This window comes from Protopterus annectens, chromosome 15.part0 (assembly GCF_019279795.1).
Source record: "Protopterus annectens isolate FY-2018-M chromosome 15.part0, PAN1.0, whole genome shotgun sequence".
In the NCBI taxonomy this organism is placed as follows: domain Eukaryota; kingdom Metazoa; phylum Chordata; order Ceratodontiformes; family Protopteridae; genus Protopterus; species Protopterus annectens.
In genome coordinates, this window is record NC_056749.1 from 365,332,302 (window position 1) to 365,354,799 (window position 22,498).

General features: G+C 42.1%; 1 protein-coding gene across 1 annotated transcript in view; it reads left to right on the forward strand.

Annotated features, from left to right (window-relative positions):
- LOC122789830 (putative bifunctional UDP-N-acetylglucosamine transferase and deubiquitinase ALG13) overlaps positions 1–22,498 on the forward strand; it is a 2,262,889-nt gene that overhangs the window by 1,345,963 nt on the left and 894,428 nt on the right. The window lies entirely within an intron of this gene.

A 22,498-nucleotide genomic window follows, 5' to 3' on the forward strand; every position in this document is an offset into this window, starting at 1 on the left:
TAGGATATGGTGTCGAAAATGAATGCTTGAATATATATACCTTACAAGGGGAATTAATGGGATATGGATGCTGAATGTACTATTATGCTATGAAATATTTGCATCATGTTACAGACTTGTGCACACTGCCACCACTGTAACAATGCACACTGATGTTTTGTTCATAGCACCCTTTCTGAAAAATTCCTGAATTTTATTTAATTCATACTGCAAGCAAATTCAGTGAAGCAATATAAATGTACTTCACTGAGGATACACACACCTTTCAATGGTTAAGTAATTTTTTATATGTTTTCTTGGTTGTCTACTGTCCCCTTTCAGCCATGTCCTAGTGTCTTATCATAATCTTTAGAGGGGCTGTAGAAACATTCTGGAATGATTATACTGTGGTGGTAGGGGAAGCTTACCTCTGTGGCCTACCCTTAGTCTTCACCACTTTTATATGGCATGCAGTGACATAAGTGTTGATGGGTATGCACCACTGCACTAACACCATTTCCATAGAATCTGTCAGTGTTTTCCCTTCTCTTTATCGCTCAGATTTAGAAAACCACCACTACCTCCAGTGGAAACTATAGTCATGTAGAACCTCCCATCAGTCTTCTGTTTTGTATGGGCAAAACAGTATTAATTTGTCCATCCTTATCTCTTGGTCTGTGTCTGCAGTGACTGTGTTTACTAATTCATGTCTCCTGTTTTGCAGTCAGCACTCTACCATCTCCACCATTATGCCAATAGAATAGATATTTAACTTTGTAATCAAGGACATTTCAGTAACAGAGTACTTCTAAATTCATTTGACAAGATCTGCTGCATTGCTGTTTAGTCTTCTGAAAAATTAATATGCAATCACTTGAAAAGGGATTCAGGTGCCTAGGCAGTGAGAAATTTCCTTGTGGTGCATTTCGCTGGGGATACATGGCTGAAGTGACATTCAGCTGCTGAGAAATACAGCTGTTTACAAATTCCCTGTGGGTAAAGAGAAGTCCACACTGCTGTGCTTACAGTTTTAATAACCAAATGCATGGAGGCAGAAGAAGTAATGAGTGTTGTGCTCTGTGTACAGTACATACTTATGTAACTACAACATGTAGAAGTGTACTGCAGCATGGAGGAAATCCTGCAGGCTACTGTAGTAACATTTATGTTCCAGTATTTGTGTAAGGTAATGTTCCCTGCACACTGTGAATGGGGTAGTGGTCCACATACACACACCGATTATAAAGGCACTGCCCATTGTGTACTGCATTTTTACTGCCACTGACATGCCCTCTGGGCCAGCCTGCTGCTGATGCCTGCCATATTGCCTGCTTGTCTGATGTTCCCTGGGGGACCATGGACATTGCTTTCCCCCTGTGCATTTAGTTATTGAAGTTGTGGGCATGGCAACACATTCTTCTCTGTCCAAGGGAATTTGCAAACAGACATTTCTCTGCAGCTGAGTATCACTTCAGCCATTTGTCCCCAGTCAAATGTACCACAGGGAAATGTCTAGCTGGCTAGGTGCTTGAACCCCTTGAAAAGATATAGTATTGCTCTGTCAAAACTGATTGAAAAGCACAGTACCTGTCACATGATACCAGAGATGGGAGAAACTCTGCATTACAGTGCACAGTGATCTTGCATAAGCAGTGATTTCAGTGTGTGGGTGTCCAGCCTTTGACTTGCAATGAAATGCAACATTGACCAGTTGTGACCAGCAAGTTTCATGGGTTTTTATTGCTAGAACACATGTAGGGAATCCCCATCTCCTGTACACTGAAAAGACAACTAATTGGTTACAGTTTAATCATGGCAGTGTGTACCCATTGAGGGATTGGATTCTTTACCCCATTGGTTTTGTGCATTTGTTAGTGGATGTTTTTACAGCAGTTTTATAGTTTCACAGGTAAGTGCTCGGCTAAGTGAACTTGTGGGTCATTTTAAACTTGTCCATTTTCCTTTTTGGTGTTTAAATTAACCTATCCTGTTTGGTGTTTAGCTTTGCTGATCCCACAGTCTATAATTGTACATTACACCTAATGAGAGTAACTGAGATCATACCGTAGATAAGCTTAAAACCTGAGCTTTGGCTGGCTAAGATCTTGCTGTATTCAACTGGACATATAAGAGAATTTAAGTACCTTTTTTCTGCACTTTTTCAAATACAGTATTTTAATTGATTTATTAGTGATGCATTGAGTATTAACTGAACTGGAAGCTTTGATTCTGTTTTTTGGTTAGTGCTTGCTAGATTTTATTGCCTGTTAGAATTCCTGCATAGACAGTAATTGCAGTTGGGGGTAGTCTCATTCATTGATATTCTGTTACTGCATATTTAAGCGGTACATTTTGGAATATTTTCTGTTTAAAACCTGAGCTTTGGTCAACTAAGATCAAGCTGTATTCAACTGGACGGATAAGAGAATTTAAGTACCTTTTATCTGCACTTTTTTCAAATAATGCAGCATTTTAATTTATTTGTGTTGCATTGAATATTAACTGAACTGGAAGTTTTGACTCTGTTTTTTCAGTTAGTTCCCCATCCACCCTCCTTGGCTTTGTTTTGGTGGCTTTGAAACTGCCCTCCCCTCTTGTAAATTTGTGTTTGGATACTCCTCCTGGGCCCATCTCATTTGCTCACTCAACTGCGTGCATTGAGATCATATTATGATTTCAGACACTCCTACTTTGTACAAAAAGAGCATCTGGGAAAGAAAAAAAAATGAAGCTTGTTTCCTGCCTTTCCTGTAAGTGGTCTAGACTGTTTGTAGGCTTCTGAGCCCCCAAGCCTTTCTGTGTTTGAGGGAAGCCTTCTAGCTTAATTTTGTTTTTTAGAATTAGCCAGTTTTCTAGTTTCAGCACTCAAATCTGTTTCTTTAAACTCAGCACTTGTTCAGAACTCGTCGTAAGCACTAAATAAGCTGCAAATTACTACAGCAATCAACTTTCCTTACTTGTCTAGAGGAAAGCAGTTTTTAGTACTTAATAAATAAGTACCTATCCACGCATGTCTAAGGGTCAGCTCTCGGTGATTTCTCCTGTCTACCTGATGAATCTGGGCATCTTGGGGCAATGCAGCAATTGCCTCATGTACACAGACAACCCTCTCCTCCTACCACCCAACACTACAATCTGTGAGAGATACACTTATATAGCCAAACTGGAAGCAGAGCTCTCTTCACCCAAGACTGGACTAGACAGTCAAGAGGAGAAGGTAAACACTTGCACCACACCACACTCATCACATAGTCTCTCAAAACCTACACCACCAAAACACACACACAGAAACACAAAACACACACCTACTATTCATGGAGGCTCTCAGTAAAAACCTGCCCAAGCATCAGGGACCTCCAAAGCTGAAATGCAAGCAAACTCCACCCCCTAACACAACCCAAATGACATACAGCCCACAAACTCACTGTGCCACTCAACCACAGCCCATATTGCATAACAACATACCCAACACTCTAGTCATAGGTGACCCTATAGTCAGGCACACTGATGTTCCACTCACCAGGCTAAACAAAGAGAAAGTTACTGTCCGCTGCCTGTCAGGTGCCAGGATCTGCCACATAATGCGCTCAGGTCACTCCACAACAAGTACAAATATGACACTGTCATTGTCCATGTTGGTGTGAATGACCTGAGACATACCTCCCTGAACTACATGAAGAGAGACATGGAAGAGCTCTCCGATCTTGTAGCCCAGGCAAGTATGACCCTAGCCCTGAGTAGCATCCAGCTATCACCCAGAATGATATCACAGTACAAAGACAAAATGATTGACTTCAACAATTGGCTAAGCTTCTGGTGTCATTCAAAGGGGATCCAGTATTTGTCTGCCTGGGACGACATGATCGACAGACCACGATGCTTTGCCATAGATGGCCTGCACCTGTCGCCCTTGGGATTCCGGATACTGGCTAAGGCTCTTGCCACCCCTATAGTGCCTCTTTTTAGGCAAGGTTCAAATGACAAATTCACCACCGTAACTGGTACAAGCAAGCAAAATCGGGGGGTAATGCTACTCAATGCTAGGTCTAAACCTCAAAATGCACTCACTCTAGGCACTCCTTAAAATGGAGAACATCGACATCTGTGCATTGATCGATAGAGACCTGGTTCAAAGCTCCAGGGAGCATCCCTGCTTTACCAGGCTATAATTCATACCACATCTTTCGGCCACCTAACCCGGAACGAAGCACTAAAGGTGGAGGCGTGTCCATATTCGTTAAGGATATCTACACCTCCAGGCTAGTTGCACAGCATAATGCATCCAAGATTATCCAAGTGCAGCTAAATCTGGGCAAGCCCGCAATTCAGATTGTAGCTTGCTACAGATCCCTGACCATGCCCCAGGATTCCCACTCCTCATTTCTTGATGCACTGGAAATTATTTGGGTACAACCCAACACCCTAATAATGGGCGATTTCAACTACCTCACCATTAACTGGGAAAACTACTCGTGTACCAACTCTTTTGCTCAACGTTTTCTGGAATTAATAAATTCCAATGCCTTGGATCAACTTATTCACACCCTCCACCAGGGACAGCAATATCCCAGACCTGGTCATTACCAACATGGGCAACCAGTGTTCCACACCAGAGGTCAATTCCTTGTTGGTCAGATCCGAGCTAATCAACCTGGACATCCACATCCCGCCCCCACCCCCAGTTAGGGAAACCACAGTAAAAATCTTCTCCAAAGCCAACTTCACACTTCTTAAGACAGAAGTGGCAAACTTCATGACACCCATGCAGATGGACAGTAGAGGCACAACTGCTGAATCCCACACAAATACACTTTATAAGCACTTACACGAGTGCATAGGTCATGCTTTCCCTAATAGAACCAAGATGCTATCCCCCAAAAAAGGAAGCCAATCTGGTGATCCTCTGCTATAAACAAACTCTACAACAGAAGAAAGAAACTGTTGCAAAAAAGAGTAAAATCCCATGACTGGAGGAACTCACTGGTCAACCTCAGTAAGAAGCTGAGATCCCTCAAAATCCTCCAAAGCTACTTACGAAAACAAAATTGCCACTGACTCTAAAGACAACCACAAAGCATTCTACAGCTATGTCAAGAATCTCAATGGCAACCGTCAGATATGCTTGGAGTTGCAGCACAGTGGCACTAAATATACAGAACCCAACTGATATTGGCAACATCCTGGCAGATAGGTTCAGTGCTAACTTTACCCCCCTCTCACCCCATAGAGGGCCCATCTCTGTACCGGAAGAATGCAAAGTTCCTGTAATCACGGCTGCACAGGTAAAACAAAACACTCTTCAAAGCCAAGAACACAGCATCCATGTGACCTGACAATATCCCAGGCTACGTTCTACACGAACTACAGAATGAAGTGGCATTCTACCTAAGTACCATGTTCGATCATAGCCTCACCTCAGGCTTTGTGCCCACTGAATGACGCACCACGACGGTTATCGCACTCCACAAAGGGGGAGCCATGATGGACCCTGGGAACTACCGCCCCATTAGTCTGACGAGCCTGGTCTGCAAGGCCATGGAACGTATCATCATGGAACTCGTAAACAAAGACATTGGTAATCTGAAAACTCTGGACCCTACCCAGTTCGGGTTAGTAAAAGGCAGATAAGGTCTCCTAAACGTGATTAACATCTTTGAAGCAGTCAACAAAGCCATAGATGAGGGTAAGGTGGTTCACACAGCCTATCTAGATCTCGCCAAGGGTTTCAACACCATCCCCCACTCTGGAATTATAGATAAGCTCACTAAACTAGGTATAAATCCCTATGTCACAAGATGGGTTGCCAACTGGCTCATGGACAAAACCCACACTGTGAAAGTAGCAGACTCCAAATCTGACTTCAGACCAGTGAGAAGTGGAGTACCACAGGGTTCAGTCCTGGGTCCTCCCCTGTTTGGTATCTACTTCTCTGAAGTACAGGCTAACACAGAAGGTCTTTGGCTGACAAAGTTTATAGATGACTGCAAACTAGGAGCCATATTCGAAACTCCTAACAATGTGGACATTCTACAAAAGGGCCTCACTGAGGCAGATGCCTGGTGTCAAAGCCATGGCCTGAAGCTCAGTGCCAAAAAGTGTATTTTCATCCCCTTTGGTAAAAACTCTGCACCCATGAACTACCACATAAGTGATAGTCTACTTAATGCCGAAAGTGTGATGAGACCTTGGGACACAGGTGGACAGTAGTCTTTCCTTTGATCACATCGCCACAGTGGTCAGGAAATCCTTCTACGTGGCTCACCTCATCACAAAAGGTTTCTCATCCAGAAAAAGAGGTCATTGTTGCCCTCTACTCATCACTCATTAGACCCATTGTAGAGTACAATGCCCCTTTTGGTATGTACCTCACAAGACATCTACAACAACGGGAAAGGCCACAGAACTACCTCACAAAGAGGATTACTGGCCTCAAACCAATGCCCTATGCAGATCGTCTCAAAAAACTCCAGCGTTATTCCTTCACATATCACCTACGCAGAGGCGATCTCTGCCTAACATACAAAGCTGTCAAACCCAGAGCTGTTGGACATGCTCCACTTAAGAAATCCCAATCCCTCCAAGCTACATGCTGTAGGAACCTAACCCTTTTCACCACAATAAACAGAACATGCTGGAGGGATAAATTCCTGTCCCGGAGACTTCCCATACTCTGATACAGACTACTTACCTATGTCAAACAGAGCTCATTAGCACTCTTCAAGAAAAATCTTGACTATTGGATGGGAAATAGGAAATTCACCCCAGGCATCACTTCTGTGGCTCTGCTCGACAGGGGCACAGGAAAATAATTTTCATGGTTGGCGAAAGCCAGGGTACATTTTTGGCTAGGCTTATATAGGCCCTAGGGCTAATATCCTAGTACCTACCAATGAACCTTATGATCGGAGGGGTCCTGTGTATGGAATAAAGCATTTAGGAGCTGTATCTGTCCAGTAGTAATACAGTCGGCATTCCTGGGGTAAATTTTCTCTTACCCAACCATAGATCTAAAAGTTGCACTTGAATATGGACAGTGGCAAGCTGTTTTATGTTGCTGTGGATGAAGTCATTTCCAGAGCAGTGGTAATCCCCAGTTAGATGTACTTTACCCTCCAAACCATTCTGTTGATGAAGAGATTTAGATTCCTGGACTAAGTATTTCTGATTCCGTTTGACTTGCTGATGTGTAAGTAGATCCATCAATATTGGGTCTGAGGATGACTTTAATGCCAGACACAGGTCACCTCTCAGCAGTCTGTAGGATACCAAGTATGATGACAGGGCTTTGAGGAGTTCCATGTATAACATACTCTTTAGACCTTAGTAAGGTATCTCTGTGGGTGTTGAAGTTATTGCCTGTGTTTGGACAGACACAAGATAAGCTAGGCATTATACTCTGTGATTAGCCTAGCTAGAGCCGAGTAAAGTGGGACAGTCACATGTCTAGATCTAGTTGTAATCCCTTTAGTCTTAAACTGCACAATATTGAAGGACTTTACTAAAGTGGACACAGTCAAACGTTGGGTCACTTGTCCACATAAATTCATAAGTTCCAAACAACTGGGTCATCTGTTAGGGGCAGAGTGTCAGTATTGTAGTACCCCAGGGTAGACATCTTCCCAAAGGATACATTAATGCATTTTTTTGGCATTTAGTTTGTCTATGATTCAGTCATGGTTTGTTTGGGACAAACCTTCCTGTAGGATGGCTAAGTCATTTGGGGATTCAGTAATTATTCCTAGCTTGCAGTCATCCGCAAAGCTAGTCAGCCACAGCCCTAGCCCTGTGGTACTGGTTTTACTTCAGAGAGGTTGATGCCATCAGGAGAGGTTCCCAACACCAGACCCTGAGTTACTCATTGCTAACTGGTCTCCTTGTAGAGGTACTTCCCGTATAGTGATCATCTGCATCCAAGTTGAGTCATTTGGTAATCCAGTTGGTGATGTAAGGCTTTATTTCCTAATTATTTCACTTTTCTACTCTTCCCAGTTGGGGATTGTGTGAAAAGCCTTGGGCAGATCAAGATATGCAGTCTGTTCCTTTTTACCCCCATCCATTGCTTTAGTGACCTTTTCAAGGTAGCCCATCAGACTAAGAGTAAGCATGACCCTGCCCTTGTCTAATCCAGACTGAGACAGATCTAGTGTATTGAGGTTCCCAATGTCTTCACTGATTAGTTTCATAGCTTTGTATACGAGTCTGGTCAGACGTATGGATATGTAGTTGTCTGGGTCTGTGGAAGGTCCTCCCTTATTCAGGTGAGTGACTGAAACTGTTCTCCATTTGCTTGGTTTTACAACCTGTATGGAGGCTGAAGTTGGACAGTGTTGGAGGGAGGGGGTTACATCAGTCGTGCTTCATGCTGTTTAGGGCGCATGCAGGGATATTGCCAGAACTAACTGATGCAGTATTTTTTAGCTTTTAATAGCACTTTTCAGGTCTCTTGTCATCTTCTGCGATAGCTGGCGACTTTGTCAGGTATATCTTGTGGGATGGGGGGATAAAGTTTGTAATGAATTTGTCTGCCTCCACTTAGCCATAACTTCAGCTTCTGTGTAGGTAACATCATTCATAATCAGCTCATCAAATTGCTGCATTTTACTTCTGAGATTAACACAGCTAAAAAAATGTCTTGTGATCGTCTTTAACTTGGGTGGATATTTTAGCCTGAAGCTTTGCTTTGGTGGATTTTATTAAGGTCCTGGGTTTAAGGGACATGGTCTCTATCATTCTGAGAATTACTACTCTTACTTTTGGTGAAAATTATCTTCCTTTTATTTTATAGGTTGTTATGGTGCCAGAAATGGGATTTGTCCTGTTCGTGTTCCTACAAGGTATAGCTGCATCTATGCAGTTGTTTTACATACTGGCATAGTGTGGTGGTATGTTTCTACGTAGTAAGCAAAGTTATCTGGGATTGGTGGAGATTTGAAATTTGCCATTGAATGACTTAGTAGTAGGTAGGGTGTCTTGGAGAAATTTCTAACAGTGCCTTGGGTAGAAGTAGATCTCTGGATTCAGTTTTATTTTAAAGAAGTCAGCTTTTATGGTCAGACCTAACAAGTTACAAAGTTATGAAAGGAATAGTGCAATATGCCCCCATTTTAGTAAGGACAAGATTCAACACGATCCCCTTGGTGGGTACTTTTACTAATTTTTCCATTAATATTGACAATGTCGATGAATCTTTGTGGTTTCTGTACTAGTGGTGGTGTAAGTTTCCCACGCTATAGTTGGATAGTTTAGATCACTTAGGAAAATTATATTGGGTTTAATACTATGATTTCAGTTCATGTATATGGACATTGTGGCTTCCTTGAGTCACAGAGGGAGTTCTGAAACTAACTAATATACGGTACAGGACCTTTCCGTTGGTCATTTGCACATGAAGAAGCTCTAGTGCATTATGCTGTGTTACCAACCTTAGCATGAGTATTTCTGGAAGAAGATTGACACCTTTTTTTCTTTTTCTTTTTCCCTTCTGCACAGTAGCTGGTTTAAGCATATGGAAGGTATTATAGCCCTGTACAGCCAGAGTGCACTCCAGTATTTTAAACCATGTTGCAGTGACTAAACAAATGTCTACATCTTCAAGGGTGAAAGGTGGCTTGTAGGCAAAGTGTGGCTTCTTTAGGCTCCTAGCATTGATCTCTGTAACACTTTCATATTTTCCTTTATGTGCTTAGTTATATCAGCAGGTTTATCAGGTTGTTGTGTTAAAAAAAAAAAAAAAAAAAAACATTACGGAGGTGGGTAATGTCTCTGCCTATAATTGAAACCCTACTGGGAGCAGATGCAGGCCATCCCTGGCAAAGCAGCATGGTCTGTTGATCATAACCTCACAGGCTGACCAATATTGCCCCCCCCCCCCGAATGAAACCAAAAACCTATCCAGTTATTGAAGTCTGTTATTTTTGATCATATTGTGATGTCATCCTTGGGAAGGTGGAATGCTGCTCAGTGCTAGGCTCATACCTGCCTGTTATATATTTTGAGAGCGCCATTCTCTTTTTCTTCATATAGTCTGTAGAGGTACTTAAGTCATGGACAAGTACATGTTCTGTGTTGTTCAAGAACTCAAGTCTGTGTGTTATCTGATGGATCCTGGCACCAGACAAGCAAGTAATAGTCACTCTTTCCTTGCTCAGCCTGGTAGGGGTTGTGTCTTAAAATTGAATCCTCTGTAATTAGAATGTTTCTTTGGGTTGATGCCTGCCCTTGTGGGCTGTGCATACATGACTTTGGGAATCCTTGTGCTATGTGAGGTGGTATGCTTAATTTGCTGAGTGTGCTATGTGCCTGTGTTACATTTTGGAGGTCTCTGAGGTTTAGGCAAGTTAATCTTTTAGAACATCACCATATGTGATTGTGTATTGTGTTGGTCTTTATGTGTGGTGTACTTCTGATGATTTTGGTGTCAGAGTTTACTTATGAGAGTTTGCCTCCAAGGACGTGTATATATACCAAAGGATACAGCAAGCAAGCAGACCAGGAAGTACGACAGCTCAACCTCACAATAAGGTACAACATTGCTCAAAAGGTGAATACCAAAGCAGTAGCTCCAAGAAAAAAGTCCAAAAGCAGCTAGGCTCCACAGGATAATCCAAAACAGCTTTATTAACGCCACATATAAAAACCACATTTTCGTCAACAATGCAACTTCATCAGATAAAATACTGAGTGCATACCCCTAAATTTATATACAAGTTAATTAATTAATTGAATAAAGTATACAATGCACTCTTAAAGCTGTAGGTAAAAATAAAAATTAAAAAAATGAAAAAATTACAAGTTGTACAGAAAACACTGTTACTGAAACAAATACAAAAAATTGTAAGGTGGAAGTTTAACCTGATATAGTTTGGTTTATGTATTCAATAGCAATTTTTTTAAAACAATATATACAATTCAAATATGTGTATAATTCAACAGATATTTATCTTATTATTTATCATTTTTTATGAATATATATTTTTAAACTTTACTGACATTAAATATTGACCATTTTACAATAGTTTATATATATATATATATATATATATATATATATTATATTTTTATTAACAAACATCTGTTCTGTATTTTTGCATCATGGGAACATTATTATTAGTTCATTCGAACTATTATCATTAGCCTGAATTATTTGATTGCAAATGTGGGTATTTGTTTCAGTAACAGTGTTTTCTGTACTACTTGTAATTTTTTCAGTTTTTTTAATTTTTATTTTTACCTACAGCTTTAAGAGTGCATTGCATACTTAAATAATTATTCAATTAATTAATTAACTTGTATATAAATTTAGGGGTATGCACTCAGTATTTTATCTGATGAAGTTGCATTGTCGACGAAAACGTGTTTTTTATATGTGGCGTTAATAAAGCTGTTTTAGATTATCCTGTGGAGCCTAGCTGCTTTTGGACTTTTTTCTTGGAGCTACTGCTTTGGTATTCACCTTTTGAGCAATGTTGTACCTTATTGTGAGGTTGGGCTGTCGTACTTCCTGGTGGTTGTTCCTGGTCTGCTTGCTTGCTGTATCCTTTGGTGGGTTGGTTTCTCAGCTTTTTTCTTGGTCCAGACGTGTATATATACAAACACATATGGACTTTGATGTAGTAGATGATTGTCAGACACTGATTGTCAGATTGTCTTACACTGCCTCAAAATACCCATGTGAATCAGTCTGTCTTCAGAGGGCATGAGGAAGTGCCCTGGTTTTGATAGGTATGGCGGGGGGGACTGTAACAAGAACAAAGGAAAAACAGCAGTGTAGCAAACAAAATTCAAGTCTAAGCAGACCAGTAACAAGCAGAATATAAGACTCTAGCAACAAATACAGCTGTAAAAGCACGTAAGTACAAATGCAACAAAAAATCACAATGCTGCCACTATTGCAGTTCAAACTGGAGTCTAAGGCAACCACACTATGCAGTGATTTACCAGCTACGTTGCTTATGGAAAGATAAAGGATGAGTCACAAAAGATTTTAACCACTGTAAGGTATGTGGGACATTGCACGTAGGCCATAAAGGTGACATCAGCATGTACCATCCTTAGAACGTCTCTGTCACCAGTCTGAATGCCGTTTACGATCGTTGGTTTGCTAGCCTGATTTGTTTGCGGGATACAAGACTTTCAGATAAGTGCCCTGTTGGGGTTTTCTTTTATAGTTTGCTACTGCTTATTTGCTTTGAAGTTACATGTCATCTAAAAAGGCAAATGCCAGTGTGGAAGACAAATTCCACATAGATGGCCACAATAAGTGTCTCTTCGGCTTAGGGCCCAACCATAAGTCTTGCTCATCTGTAAAGCTTTCATCCTTAAGACCCTACATAACCGCCTTTCTCTCAATATTTATCTTGAGAATCAGAGGCTGAAAATGTTAGTGTGCAACATTATGGAGGGTATGCCAGGGTCTTCTGTTCAACCTGCTATGAAGAAGGCTATGAAAGTTAGGCCTGAAGCATCAGCTGCTCCTCACCTTCCAGACATCTCTCTCAGGCTAATGAAGGCTGGGAGACCTGTCCAGATTTCAGCTCTGATCCTAAGATGGGTACTAGTTCAAAGGCTGCAAGGGATCCTGCCATCAACATGTCTTTGGACGCTTTCATACATCTGCTTTGGGTGACTAGGGGGAACCGAGGCTCATCATTTCAGAAGGCCGTTAAAGTATTCTGCAAATTTTAGTAAGGGAAGATGTATAAATGAACATCATTGAATGTAGGCCTATGTCCAGTCCCTTCACCTTTCACAGTGCTGATGTTCCTCAAAAAAAAAAAAAAAAAACAGAAAACCAACATGATTCTGTTCTTTAGGACCCACCTGCTGACTGGCAAGCTTTCACACAATGCCTTTATGACACTTAAACCTCCCTAGAGGGTTTCCCTTCCTAGTCCTCTACTACACCACAAAAAGGTATCAGATTGCAGAATTTTTCTGAAGAGGATTTCTCAGCTGATGAATCCTTGCCTACTGTGCTCAAATTACCTCCCCTTTGGATAATGCCTACCCTGAGGAAGAGTCCAATGGTGAAGGTATCACATTTGGGGAGTCTGTTGCCAGGATAAGGGAGTATTTTAAGTGGGACTGCTTTCAGGTTTCTGAGGTACAGAAAAAGTACAATGACTTAGTTCAAATGGATTCTCCATCTCCTTCTGCTGTCTCCGGTTTTACCAGCTTTTCTTGATGCCTTTTCTATATCAAGAGACTGCAGACTCTCAACCCCCTGCCCCTAAAAGGTCAGATAGGTCTTATAAAGTTCCAGATGACTGTAAATTTCTTTACAAATGTCCATCATCAGATCCAGTGACTGTTTCTGTGGTTGCTGATAAACCTTCTAGACGTTGGCCATCCACTTCTCTCTACAGATAAACAGTAAGACCATGGAATGATTGGGGAAAAAAGGTTTATATCTCAGCCACCGTAGTTTTCCGTGATATCAGTTACCAAACCCATATGACCAAATATGCTTTAGCTTTCCTTTCACAGGCTATTAAGCTTTTTCCTGACCTTCCTTATTCTGAAGTTTAGTCACAGGTTTCATCACTTCCAGGGGCTTCCTCCCAGGTGACATGCCACTCCATTAAATGCAGCCGTGATGCAGCTGTGATGCAGCTGAAGTATCTGCTAGTGTGTCTGCATCTGGGTCTGTTTTGTGGAGATGCTCCTTGTTGAGGCTTCAACCATTTCCAGATGACTTTAAGGCTAAATTACTAGATGCTCCCTTAGATAATAAAGCTTTGTTTGTGACTGCAGCAGCAGGATTGTTCAAGTCCTAGCAGGAGAAAGGCAAAGAATTACAGGACCTAAAACACATATTTGTGTGTCTGGTTTCTAAATTCCAAAGGAATTACCCAGCTAAAATGCCTTTTGTTAGGAAACAATCTCTTTAGGAAACAATCTCACACTCCTTCCAGAAGTAAGATGGGTGTAAGGAAACCTACTGCTTCCAAAACCCTCTGTCTGCTCCTCCTCAAAAACAGCCTTTTCCAGACAAGCCAGGTAGTCTGTGACTAGCAACCTTTCCCCAGCCACTACCCCCTCCCTCTGCTTCTTTCACTGTCCCTTCCAGTCTGGGAGCAAATTATTCAAGATTCATGAGTCCTTTCCATTACCCACAAAGGTTATTTCATGGTGTGGGAAACTGTTCCTCCTTTCATGGGTATTCCTGAACCACCTTAAGAGCAACTAAGAGGTATCCAGAGGTAGTCCAGGTATTGAAATCTTAGGGAACTATTCAAGAGGTTCCACTGCACCAAAAAGGAAGAGGTTTCTACCCCAGGATGTTTCTGGTTCCCAGTAAAGATGGCCCTTGGAGATCCATTCTGGATCTTTCACATCTCAGCACCTTCCTAAAGGTCCCAGTCTTCCAGATGCTTTTTCTGCTTACCTTGCTTCTCCTCATCCTTCCACAAGCTGTTATGGTCTCTCTGGCCATCAAGAATGCTTAGCATCACATTCCCATTCACCCCTTTTCAGGAAATATTTGCATTTTTTCTTTTGCTTCATCATATTTTTAGTTCTCTTCTTTGCCCTTTGGTCTCTCTACAGCACCAAGGATATTTACAAAATGCTTGGCTCCTGTGATTGCTTATTACAGACTCCAGGGTGTACAGATCTTTCCATATCTGGATAATCTCCTGATCCAGGCACTCCTTCCAGAGACCTTGCAACAAAATCTGTTTCAGTATTTCCCTTCTAAGACTGGGCTTTGCAGTAAATTTCCAAAAATCTTACTACTTCGCTTCTCAAGACCGTGTCTTCCTGGGGTGCAGAATCCAGACAGATTGAATGTTGGCCTCCCTGCCCCCACAGAAATTTCAGTCTGTAACCAGATTCTTCCAAGATCTTCTCCCTCTGCAGTCTCTTGCAGCCAGGAAATTTCCCTGCCTTCTAGGGTTCATGGCATGGACCATCCCCATGTTACCTCTGGCCAAACTTCACATGCAGAAATTTCATTGGTACCTGAAGTCAGTTTGGAGCCAACATGCACACCCACTGGACTCTGTTGTCCCTCTTTCTCCTTGTTCGAAGAGGGAACTTTGTTGGTGGATTCAAATTTCCCTGAACCAAGGCCTTCCTCTACATCCTCCTCTTCCAATTCAGGAATTGTTAGCAGACTTCTTAGACATAGGTTGTGGGGCAACCTTTGCATCCTGGAAGGTTCAAGGCCTTTGGTCTCCTCAAAGGAAGGAGCACATAAATATAAGAGAGATGAGAGCTCTGCTGTTAGCTCTGCAGAACTTTTACTCTCTATTTCGTTTAGGCCCAATAAAACCGTTTACAGAAAACACCACAGTTCTTTAGTGTGTAAACAAATGGGGGTAGGGGGAGACAAAATCATACCTTCTTTGCAGGTTAGCCATCATGGCATGGGAACTGGCAACTCAATACCAGGTCTCCCTTCAGGTAGTGTACATCTCCTCCAATCAGAATGCAGTGGAATACACAGTGAGCAGGTCCATGACTCAATCCCACAAATGGATGCATCAGAGTGATGTATTTCTGGATGTTATCCAGTGGTGGGATATTTCTCAAGTAGATCTCTTTGCCTCTCTTTTGAACAACTTCCAAAATTTCGTACCAGAGGTCAAAACCCTGTAGTGTGGAAGGTGGAGGCCCTTCCTTTCTCATGGAAGGGGGTGTCTATGTATTCCCCCTTTCTCTCTTACTCAGGAAGTTCTGCTGAAGATTCAGCAGGACAAACTAAAAATCTTTCTGGTGACTCCCTTTTGGCCAAAACAACATTGGTTCCATATTCTGTATTTAGCCAAGGGCAGTCATCATGAGTTACTTCACAGGGTGGATCTTCTCACACAAGACAAGAAATCTGTCATACACCCACACCTGTCAACTCCGCATCTGACATTGTGGGTGATAGGTTTCTGATTCCTTTCAGATACCTCTTTTCAGAGGACGTGCTTAGGCTTCTGCAGGAGGCCAGAAAACCCACTACTAGGAAATTCTACTTATCCAAATGGAAGAGATTTTCCATCTGGTGTCTTTCTAGTAAACTGGACCCACCTTCTGTGGCTGTACCTCTGTTTTTTCTTACTTGTGTGAACTACTGAAGGCTGGGTTGCCTTATTCCTCTGTGAAACTACTGAAGGCTGGGTTGCCTTATTCCTCTGTGAAACCTATCAGCCATTTTTGCTTGTCTGCTTTTGCCTCCTCCTTTGGCCTCTAAATTGGAGGTTAAACTCTTCCTTAAAGATGTCCTTCTCATCAGACCTACCAGGAAACCTATTCCTCCTCCTTGACATCTCAATTTTGTCTTAGAAAAACTCACCATGGCTCCATTTGAATGTGCAGCTATATCTTCCCTGAGACATTGTACTTGGAAGACTGTGTTATTCTTAGCAATCACTTCAGCCAGGAGGGTGTCCAAACTTCAAGCCTTGATGGTGTCTCCTCCCTTCTTGGTTTTCCATAAGGATAGGGTATCTTTGAGTACTAACCCTCCTTTTATGCTCAAGGTTGTGAATGAGTCGTCACTTAACCAATCTATTCATTTTCCCACTTTTTTCCCCTCTCCACAATCATCTAGTGAGAGAGTTCTACACACCTTGGATGTGAATAGAGAGCTTAAATTTTACTTGGATAAAACTAAGGTTATCAGGAAATCTGATCAGCATTGTGTATTTTCATTCTAGGGCTCTGGGAGTGCCTGTTTCCAAGCAGATTGTTTCCACTTGGATTTCTAAAGTGATTTCCTTTTGTTATGTTTTTCATGGTAAGAGCCTTTCTACTCCTGTTAAGGCCGGTTCTATGAGAGCTGTGGCTTCTTCAGATGCTTTTTTCAAAGGTTTGGATACTAAAACCATCTTGGAAGCAGCTTGCCTGGTCTTCTGTTCATTTCTTCAGTAAACATTATAAACTGGATGACATCTCCAAATCTAGAGCTAGCTTTGCTTGAGCCATTCTCCATGGGTTTTTAGAAATTGGCTCTGCTTTCTCCTCTTCCCTTCTTCATGAGCTTTGGTGTTCTCCCTCATGTTAAGAATGCTGAAACATAAGAACAGAAGGACATACAGTTGTGTAAAATCTTACCATAACCATAGATCTCCCCTTCTCTTCTAGGTTACAGTATTCTGTCCCTCCCACCTTCCTCCTGCTTGTCTCTTTCCCTGGATGTATGCTTATCATCTTTGTTCTTTAGTCTGGTGTTCTTACTTGGGAATTCAGTTCTGAGGTTATGTGTGGATGTCACTTTTATGGCTATGCTGGCTGTTGGCCTATGTGCAATGTCCCATGTACCTTGCAGAGTCTTTTGTATACTGGCCAAACATCGGGTCTGCCTTTGGCAGTGAATATCTCATGCTAAGAATATTGCAACATAGAAGAGAAGGACATCTATGGTTATGGTAAGATTTTATACAACTATTTTTTCTAGCTACTGCCCTCAGAAGCAAAGGAGACAGCAGCTGGTTAAATTTTAATGGAAGAATAATCGGTGTTTTATGCCGCAACATATAAAAAGATTGTGTTTATATAGAAGTGTGTACCCCTTTAGCTCTACAGTCACAGCATTAACATATTCATAGGTTGGTACTAGGCTATCAGCCCTAGGGCCTATACAAGCCTAGCCATAACAATTCCCTGGCTATTTCTTCCCACATTTACTTTCCTGGATCCCTGTCTAGCAGGGCGACTGACGTGATCCCTGTGGTGAATTTCCTTTCTCCCATCCAATCGTCAAGGTTCCTCTTGAAGAGGTCCAAAGAGGCACTCTGCTTGACATGTATGGGCAATCTATTCCAGAGTCTGGGGAGTCTCTGGGTCAGGAACCTATCCCTCCAGCATGTTTTGTTTATTGTGATGACAAGGTTTAGATCCCTGGAGCGTGTAGCTCTGAGGGATTGGGGTTTCTTTAAGTGTAGCATGTCCAACAGCTCTGGGTTTGACATGGCCTTGTATGTTAAGCAGAGATCGCCTCTGAGTAGACGATATGCGATAGAGTATAGCTGGAGATGTTCTTCATTCCACATTGCTGCAGTCCTAACCATTGGGGTAGTCCGTCCCATCGCCCCCGGTCATCAATAGTATTGACGTCCGTCACAAGACATAGACTGATGTCAGATTAGGGGCATTGTACGCATGCACCGCGCGCCATACTTTCAGTCTTTTTTTTCGATGGTCCGGATGCAGAAAGCAGTTTATGAAAAGTTGGCTGGCGCTTCAGTCTTTTCTGAAGTCGGAGTTTCAGACCGAATCAAAGTTACTAAGTACTCTTTTTGTTTTTTTTTTTTTTCTTGCCTTAGTCGGATGTCAGTGTCAGAAAAGTAATAACTGTATTTCTGAAAAAAGAGATACTCATAGATACCATAGATACTTGTGTATACTTTGTTTAGGCCTGGAGCGACGCTGTTGGCGATGCTTTGTGCTAGATTTAACAAACGCATCTATTAAGCAAGGAGAAGAGAATTGTGCCAGGTTGTTTTGCCAGGAGTTTCTTTGGAGTCCTCAGTGAGACTTTCACTTTACTGTTATGCCTTCTGGTGAGGAGAGCCAGGGGGGGCCTCAGGGGGGCTTTCTGTAGCTCTCTTCCTCTCTTCCTAAGGTGGAGCCAGTTTCCTTCTGTTTCCTGAGAGGTTTGGAGAGAGGTTTAGCTTCTATTTCAGGGGGCTTCTCCCAGTTCTTGTGTCTCTAAGTTTAAGAATGCTATGCTAAACAGAGGATTTGATTGATTACAGGATTAGAGGTCTATGGCCTCTCCTGATAAGGCCTGAGCCTGAGCCTGAGAGTTTGAGAGTTTTGAGCAGTGTTCAGAGGCTTCTGAGTCTCGACTGAGGACTTGCAGGAGCATTCTCCTGTGGATGATTCCGCTGGGCAAAGATCACTGGATGGTAACTTTAGATCTCAAGGGAAGCTTACCTTCATGTGCCTATAGACTTAAGGCAGAAAAAGTATCTGCGCTTTCGAGCTGGAAATTCCTCATTCTCTTCTCTGCATTTGGCTTTGGTCATTACCCCAGCCTGTAGTAAGAACACTCTCCAGATAAGTGATAGCTCTTCAGGCTAAAAATGATTCATTATTGGGGAATACTTGGACGACTGCCTGATTGAAAAAGAAGAATTCTAGATAAAGATAAGCCAGCAGTGCTAGTTGTGCTAAGATGCCTAGGCCTAGTTGTGAGTAGGGTATTCTCAGTCTCTACTCAGTACACAGACTTTGGTGAGATCAATACAGACGCTGGATTTGAGCCTGTGAGCGACAATGTAGCCCCTTTTCAAACTGACAAACAAAAAAAGAACTTCATCAGTTCTTTCCAGTCCAGGACAGTCTCTTCGGCTGACAGGCGCAACTGCAGTTCAGGACAGTCCTTCAAGCCATGGTAGGATTCCCACCCAAACGCATCTTCCAATGCCAGAAGCTGCAATGGTATCTTGGATGATGTCATTCAAATGAGAGGACACTGTCAAAAAAATATTTTTGTAGCTCAAATCAAAACCATTTTTGGGACTCTCAAGAATTCCAGAAGTAGTCAGAAACAAACCACTTCAGAGGCGAAGTCACTTTAACGACAGATGCCTATGGAACATGGCTCTCAGACATGGGGAGGGAGCTCATCTAAATGAAACAGTGGCCACAAGACAGGAGCCTAGACTACTCCAGCATAGGAGATGTTAAGTCAGGAGTTAGCATTTCAGTCCAGTTTGTTGGGATGGCTTCAGGAAGGAGTTACTCTCAGAGTGGTACATCAACAAACAAGGGTAACTCAAACTACAAGTGTGGACAACATTCTTATCCTCTATGGGAGCAAGCAAGCTCTGGCATAACTCGATTTTACAGCTTTTCCTGCACTCAGCAGGCAAATCCTCCCAGATGGTTTCTAAGCAGACAGAACTAAGGAGCCCTACCTAAGGAAACTGGATCTTGGGAAACTCTCAATGGACAGTTTCAAGTCATGTATTTCATGTTGGGGACAGTGTCACAGGGATTCGGAACTATCCAGTTGTTCGCTTCTTTCCAAACACCCAGCAAAGTTTTTTTTTGGAAAAGGGTTTCAGGTACTTCCTTGGAAAGTGGGAACTCTTTTCAGTTCCCTTCCTGTCATTTCACATGTGTTCAGGATGAAAGTTTTCCACCTCCCCCCCCAGGAAAGCAGGTGCTCCTAAAGGTCAGACAAGACAAGCTGTCCAGATTTCAGCAGTTGTTTGTTTCTTTTGCTTTGAGTTCTCAGGCAAGAACATAGTACAGTTTTGTAAGCGGACTACCCCAATGGTTAGGACTGCAGCATGTGGGATCCCTAACATCTACATTTATGGTAGGTAGTACAAAACTTTTTAAGGCGGTCAGCGTAGGGCATCTGCTTTAGGCCTGTGATTCTTTTAGTGAGGTATTTCTGAGGCCTTTCCAGTTGTTGCAGATGTCTTGAGAGGTACATACCAAATGGGCGTTGTATTCTATAATGGGTCTAATGAGGGATGAGTACAGTGGGACAATGACCTCCTTTTTTCTGGATGAAAAGCCCTTTGTGATGAGGTGTGCCACATAGAAGGATTTCCTGACTGTTGTGGCGATGTGGTTATCGAAGGTGAGACCACTGTCCACCTGTGTCCCTAAGTCTCTTATCACACTTTCTGTGTTTAGTGTACTGCCACCTATATGGTAATTCATGGATACATGTTTTTTTCCCAAAGGGGATAACAATACATTTCTTGGCATTGAGCTTAAGCCCATGGCTCTGGCACCAAGCATCTGTTTCTGTAAGGCCCTTTTGTAGAGTATCCACATCATTTGGGGATTCAATAATGGCTCCCAGTTTGCAGTCATCTGCGAACTTTGTTAGCCAGAGTCCCTTAGTGTTGACCTGTACTTCAGAGAAGTAGATGCCAAACAAGAGCGGCCCCAGGACTGAACCCTGAGGTACTCCACTTGTCACTTGTCTGGAGCTGGATTTGGAGTTGGCTACTTTTACAGTGTGGGTTCTATCAGTAAGCCATTTAGCAACCCATTGGGTGACATAGGGATTAATGACCAACTTAGTAAGTTTATCTATGATTCCAGAGTTGGGGATGGTGTCAAAGGCCTTGGCAAGGTCTAGATAGGCTGTGTGGACCACATTACCCTTGTCCATGGCTCTGGAGACTGATTCAAAGAAGTCAATCAGGTTCAGGAGACAAGATCGGCCCTTCACAAACCCAAACTGGGTGGGGTCCAGTGTTTGAAGGTTGCCAATGTCTTTGTTTATAAGTTCCATGATAATACGCTCCATGGCCTTGCAGATAAGGCTTGTCAGACTGATGGGACGGTAGTTTCCGGGATCCAAGGTGGATCCCCCTTGTGGATTGGGATAACTGTAGCTCTGTGCCACTCAGTGGGCACGAAACCTGAGGTGAGGCTATGATTAAACATGACACTTAGGTGAGGTGCCAGTTCATATTGTAGTTCATGTAGTACACAGCCAGGGATGTCATCTGGTCCCATGGATGCTGTATTCTTGGCTTTAGAGAGTGCGTTTTGTACCTGTGTGGCCGTTATTACTGGAATTTGGCAATCTTCCGGTATTGAGATGGGCCATTTAGGGGGTGAGAGGGGGGTGAAGTTAGCACTGAATCGATCTGCCAGGATATTGGCAATATCCTTCGGATCAGTATATTTAATGCCATTCTGTTTTAGCTCAGAGCAGATCTGAGCATTGCCATTTAGATTCTTGACATAGTTATAGAATGCTTTGTGGTTGTCTTTGTTTTTAATTTTGTTTTTGTGTAAAGATGAATGAAAACTAGTTTGTAAACTTGACTGATTTGTAAACTTCAGAAGCAGATAATTGAATTTTAACTGCTCATGCAAGTCAGAACAAGTAAAATATGCATATTTTGTTATATAACATGAGAAGAAATCACTGAGAAGAGTATTTTTGGTTCTTGTTTCAGAAGAACACACAAGTAACAGGATTCAGATATTCATGATTTGTCATGCTGAGAAAAATGCACAATACATATCTTTTTTTTTTTTTTTACTAACTGAATGGCAAACACAGTATCCAAATGATTATGCATTGTATTTCGCTTACTGAGCAGAAGCTAAACACACCCACACAGAGGAAGTAGAGTATATGAGTGCGATAGTGAAGGCACTTTAGTCCCTTGTAAGAAGGTATACCTCAGTGACACTTTGAGATTCAGTTACAAAACTTTGTTAGCAACTGAGGCATGTTTGCTACAGATTGCTTTTTAAGGCAGTCATTCTGGTGTTAAGAATTTTGTACAGCTGTATGCTAAATTTGATAGAAGAACTTTACCTGCTTCAGAGCAAGGCATTTTGGCCATAGTATATTAAAATTTAAAAAAAAATCTTTTTATCTTTTGAAATATGTGGAATTTTCAGTTCTGCTATAATGGCATCTCAGTACAGAAGTATTTAAACTATCATTGTATTTCACATATTTAGCAGACATCCAAAACAACATTTAAGTGGAAATGGAGTAATAATGCAAGACGTCAGAATGGCAGTAAATGCATGTAATCTTTCTTCAGGTGTCTGTACATAAAAGGGCATAGCTCAGTATGCTTGGAGA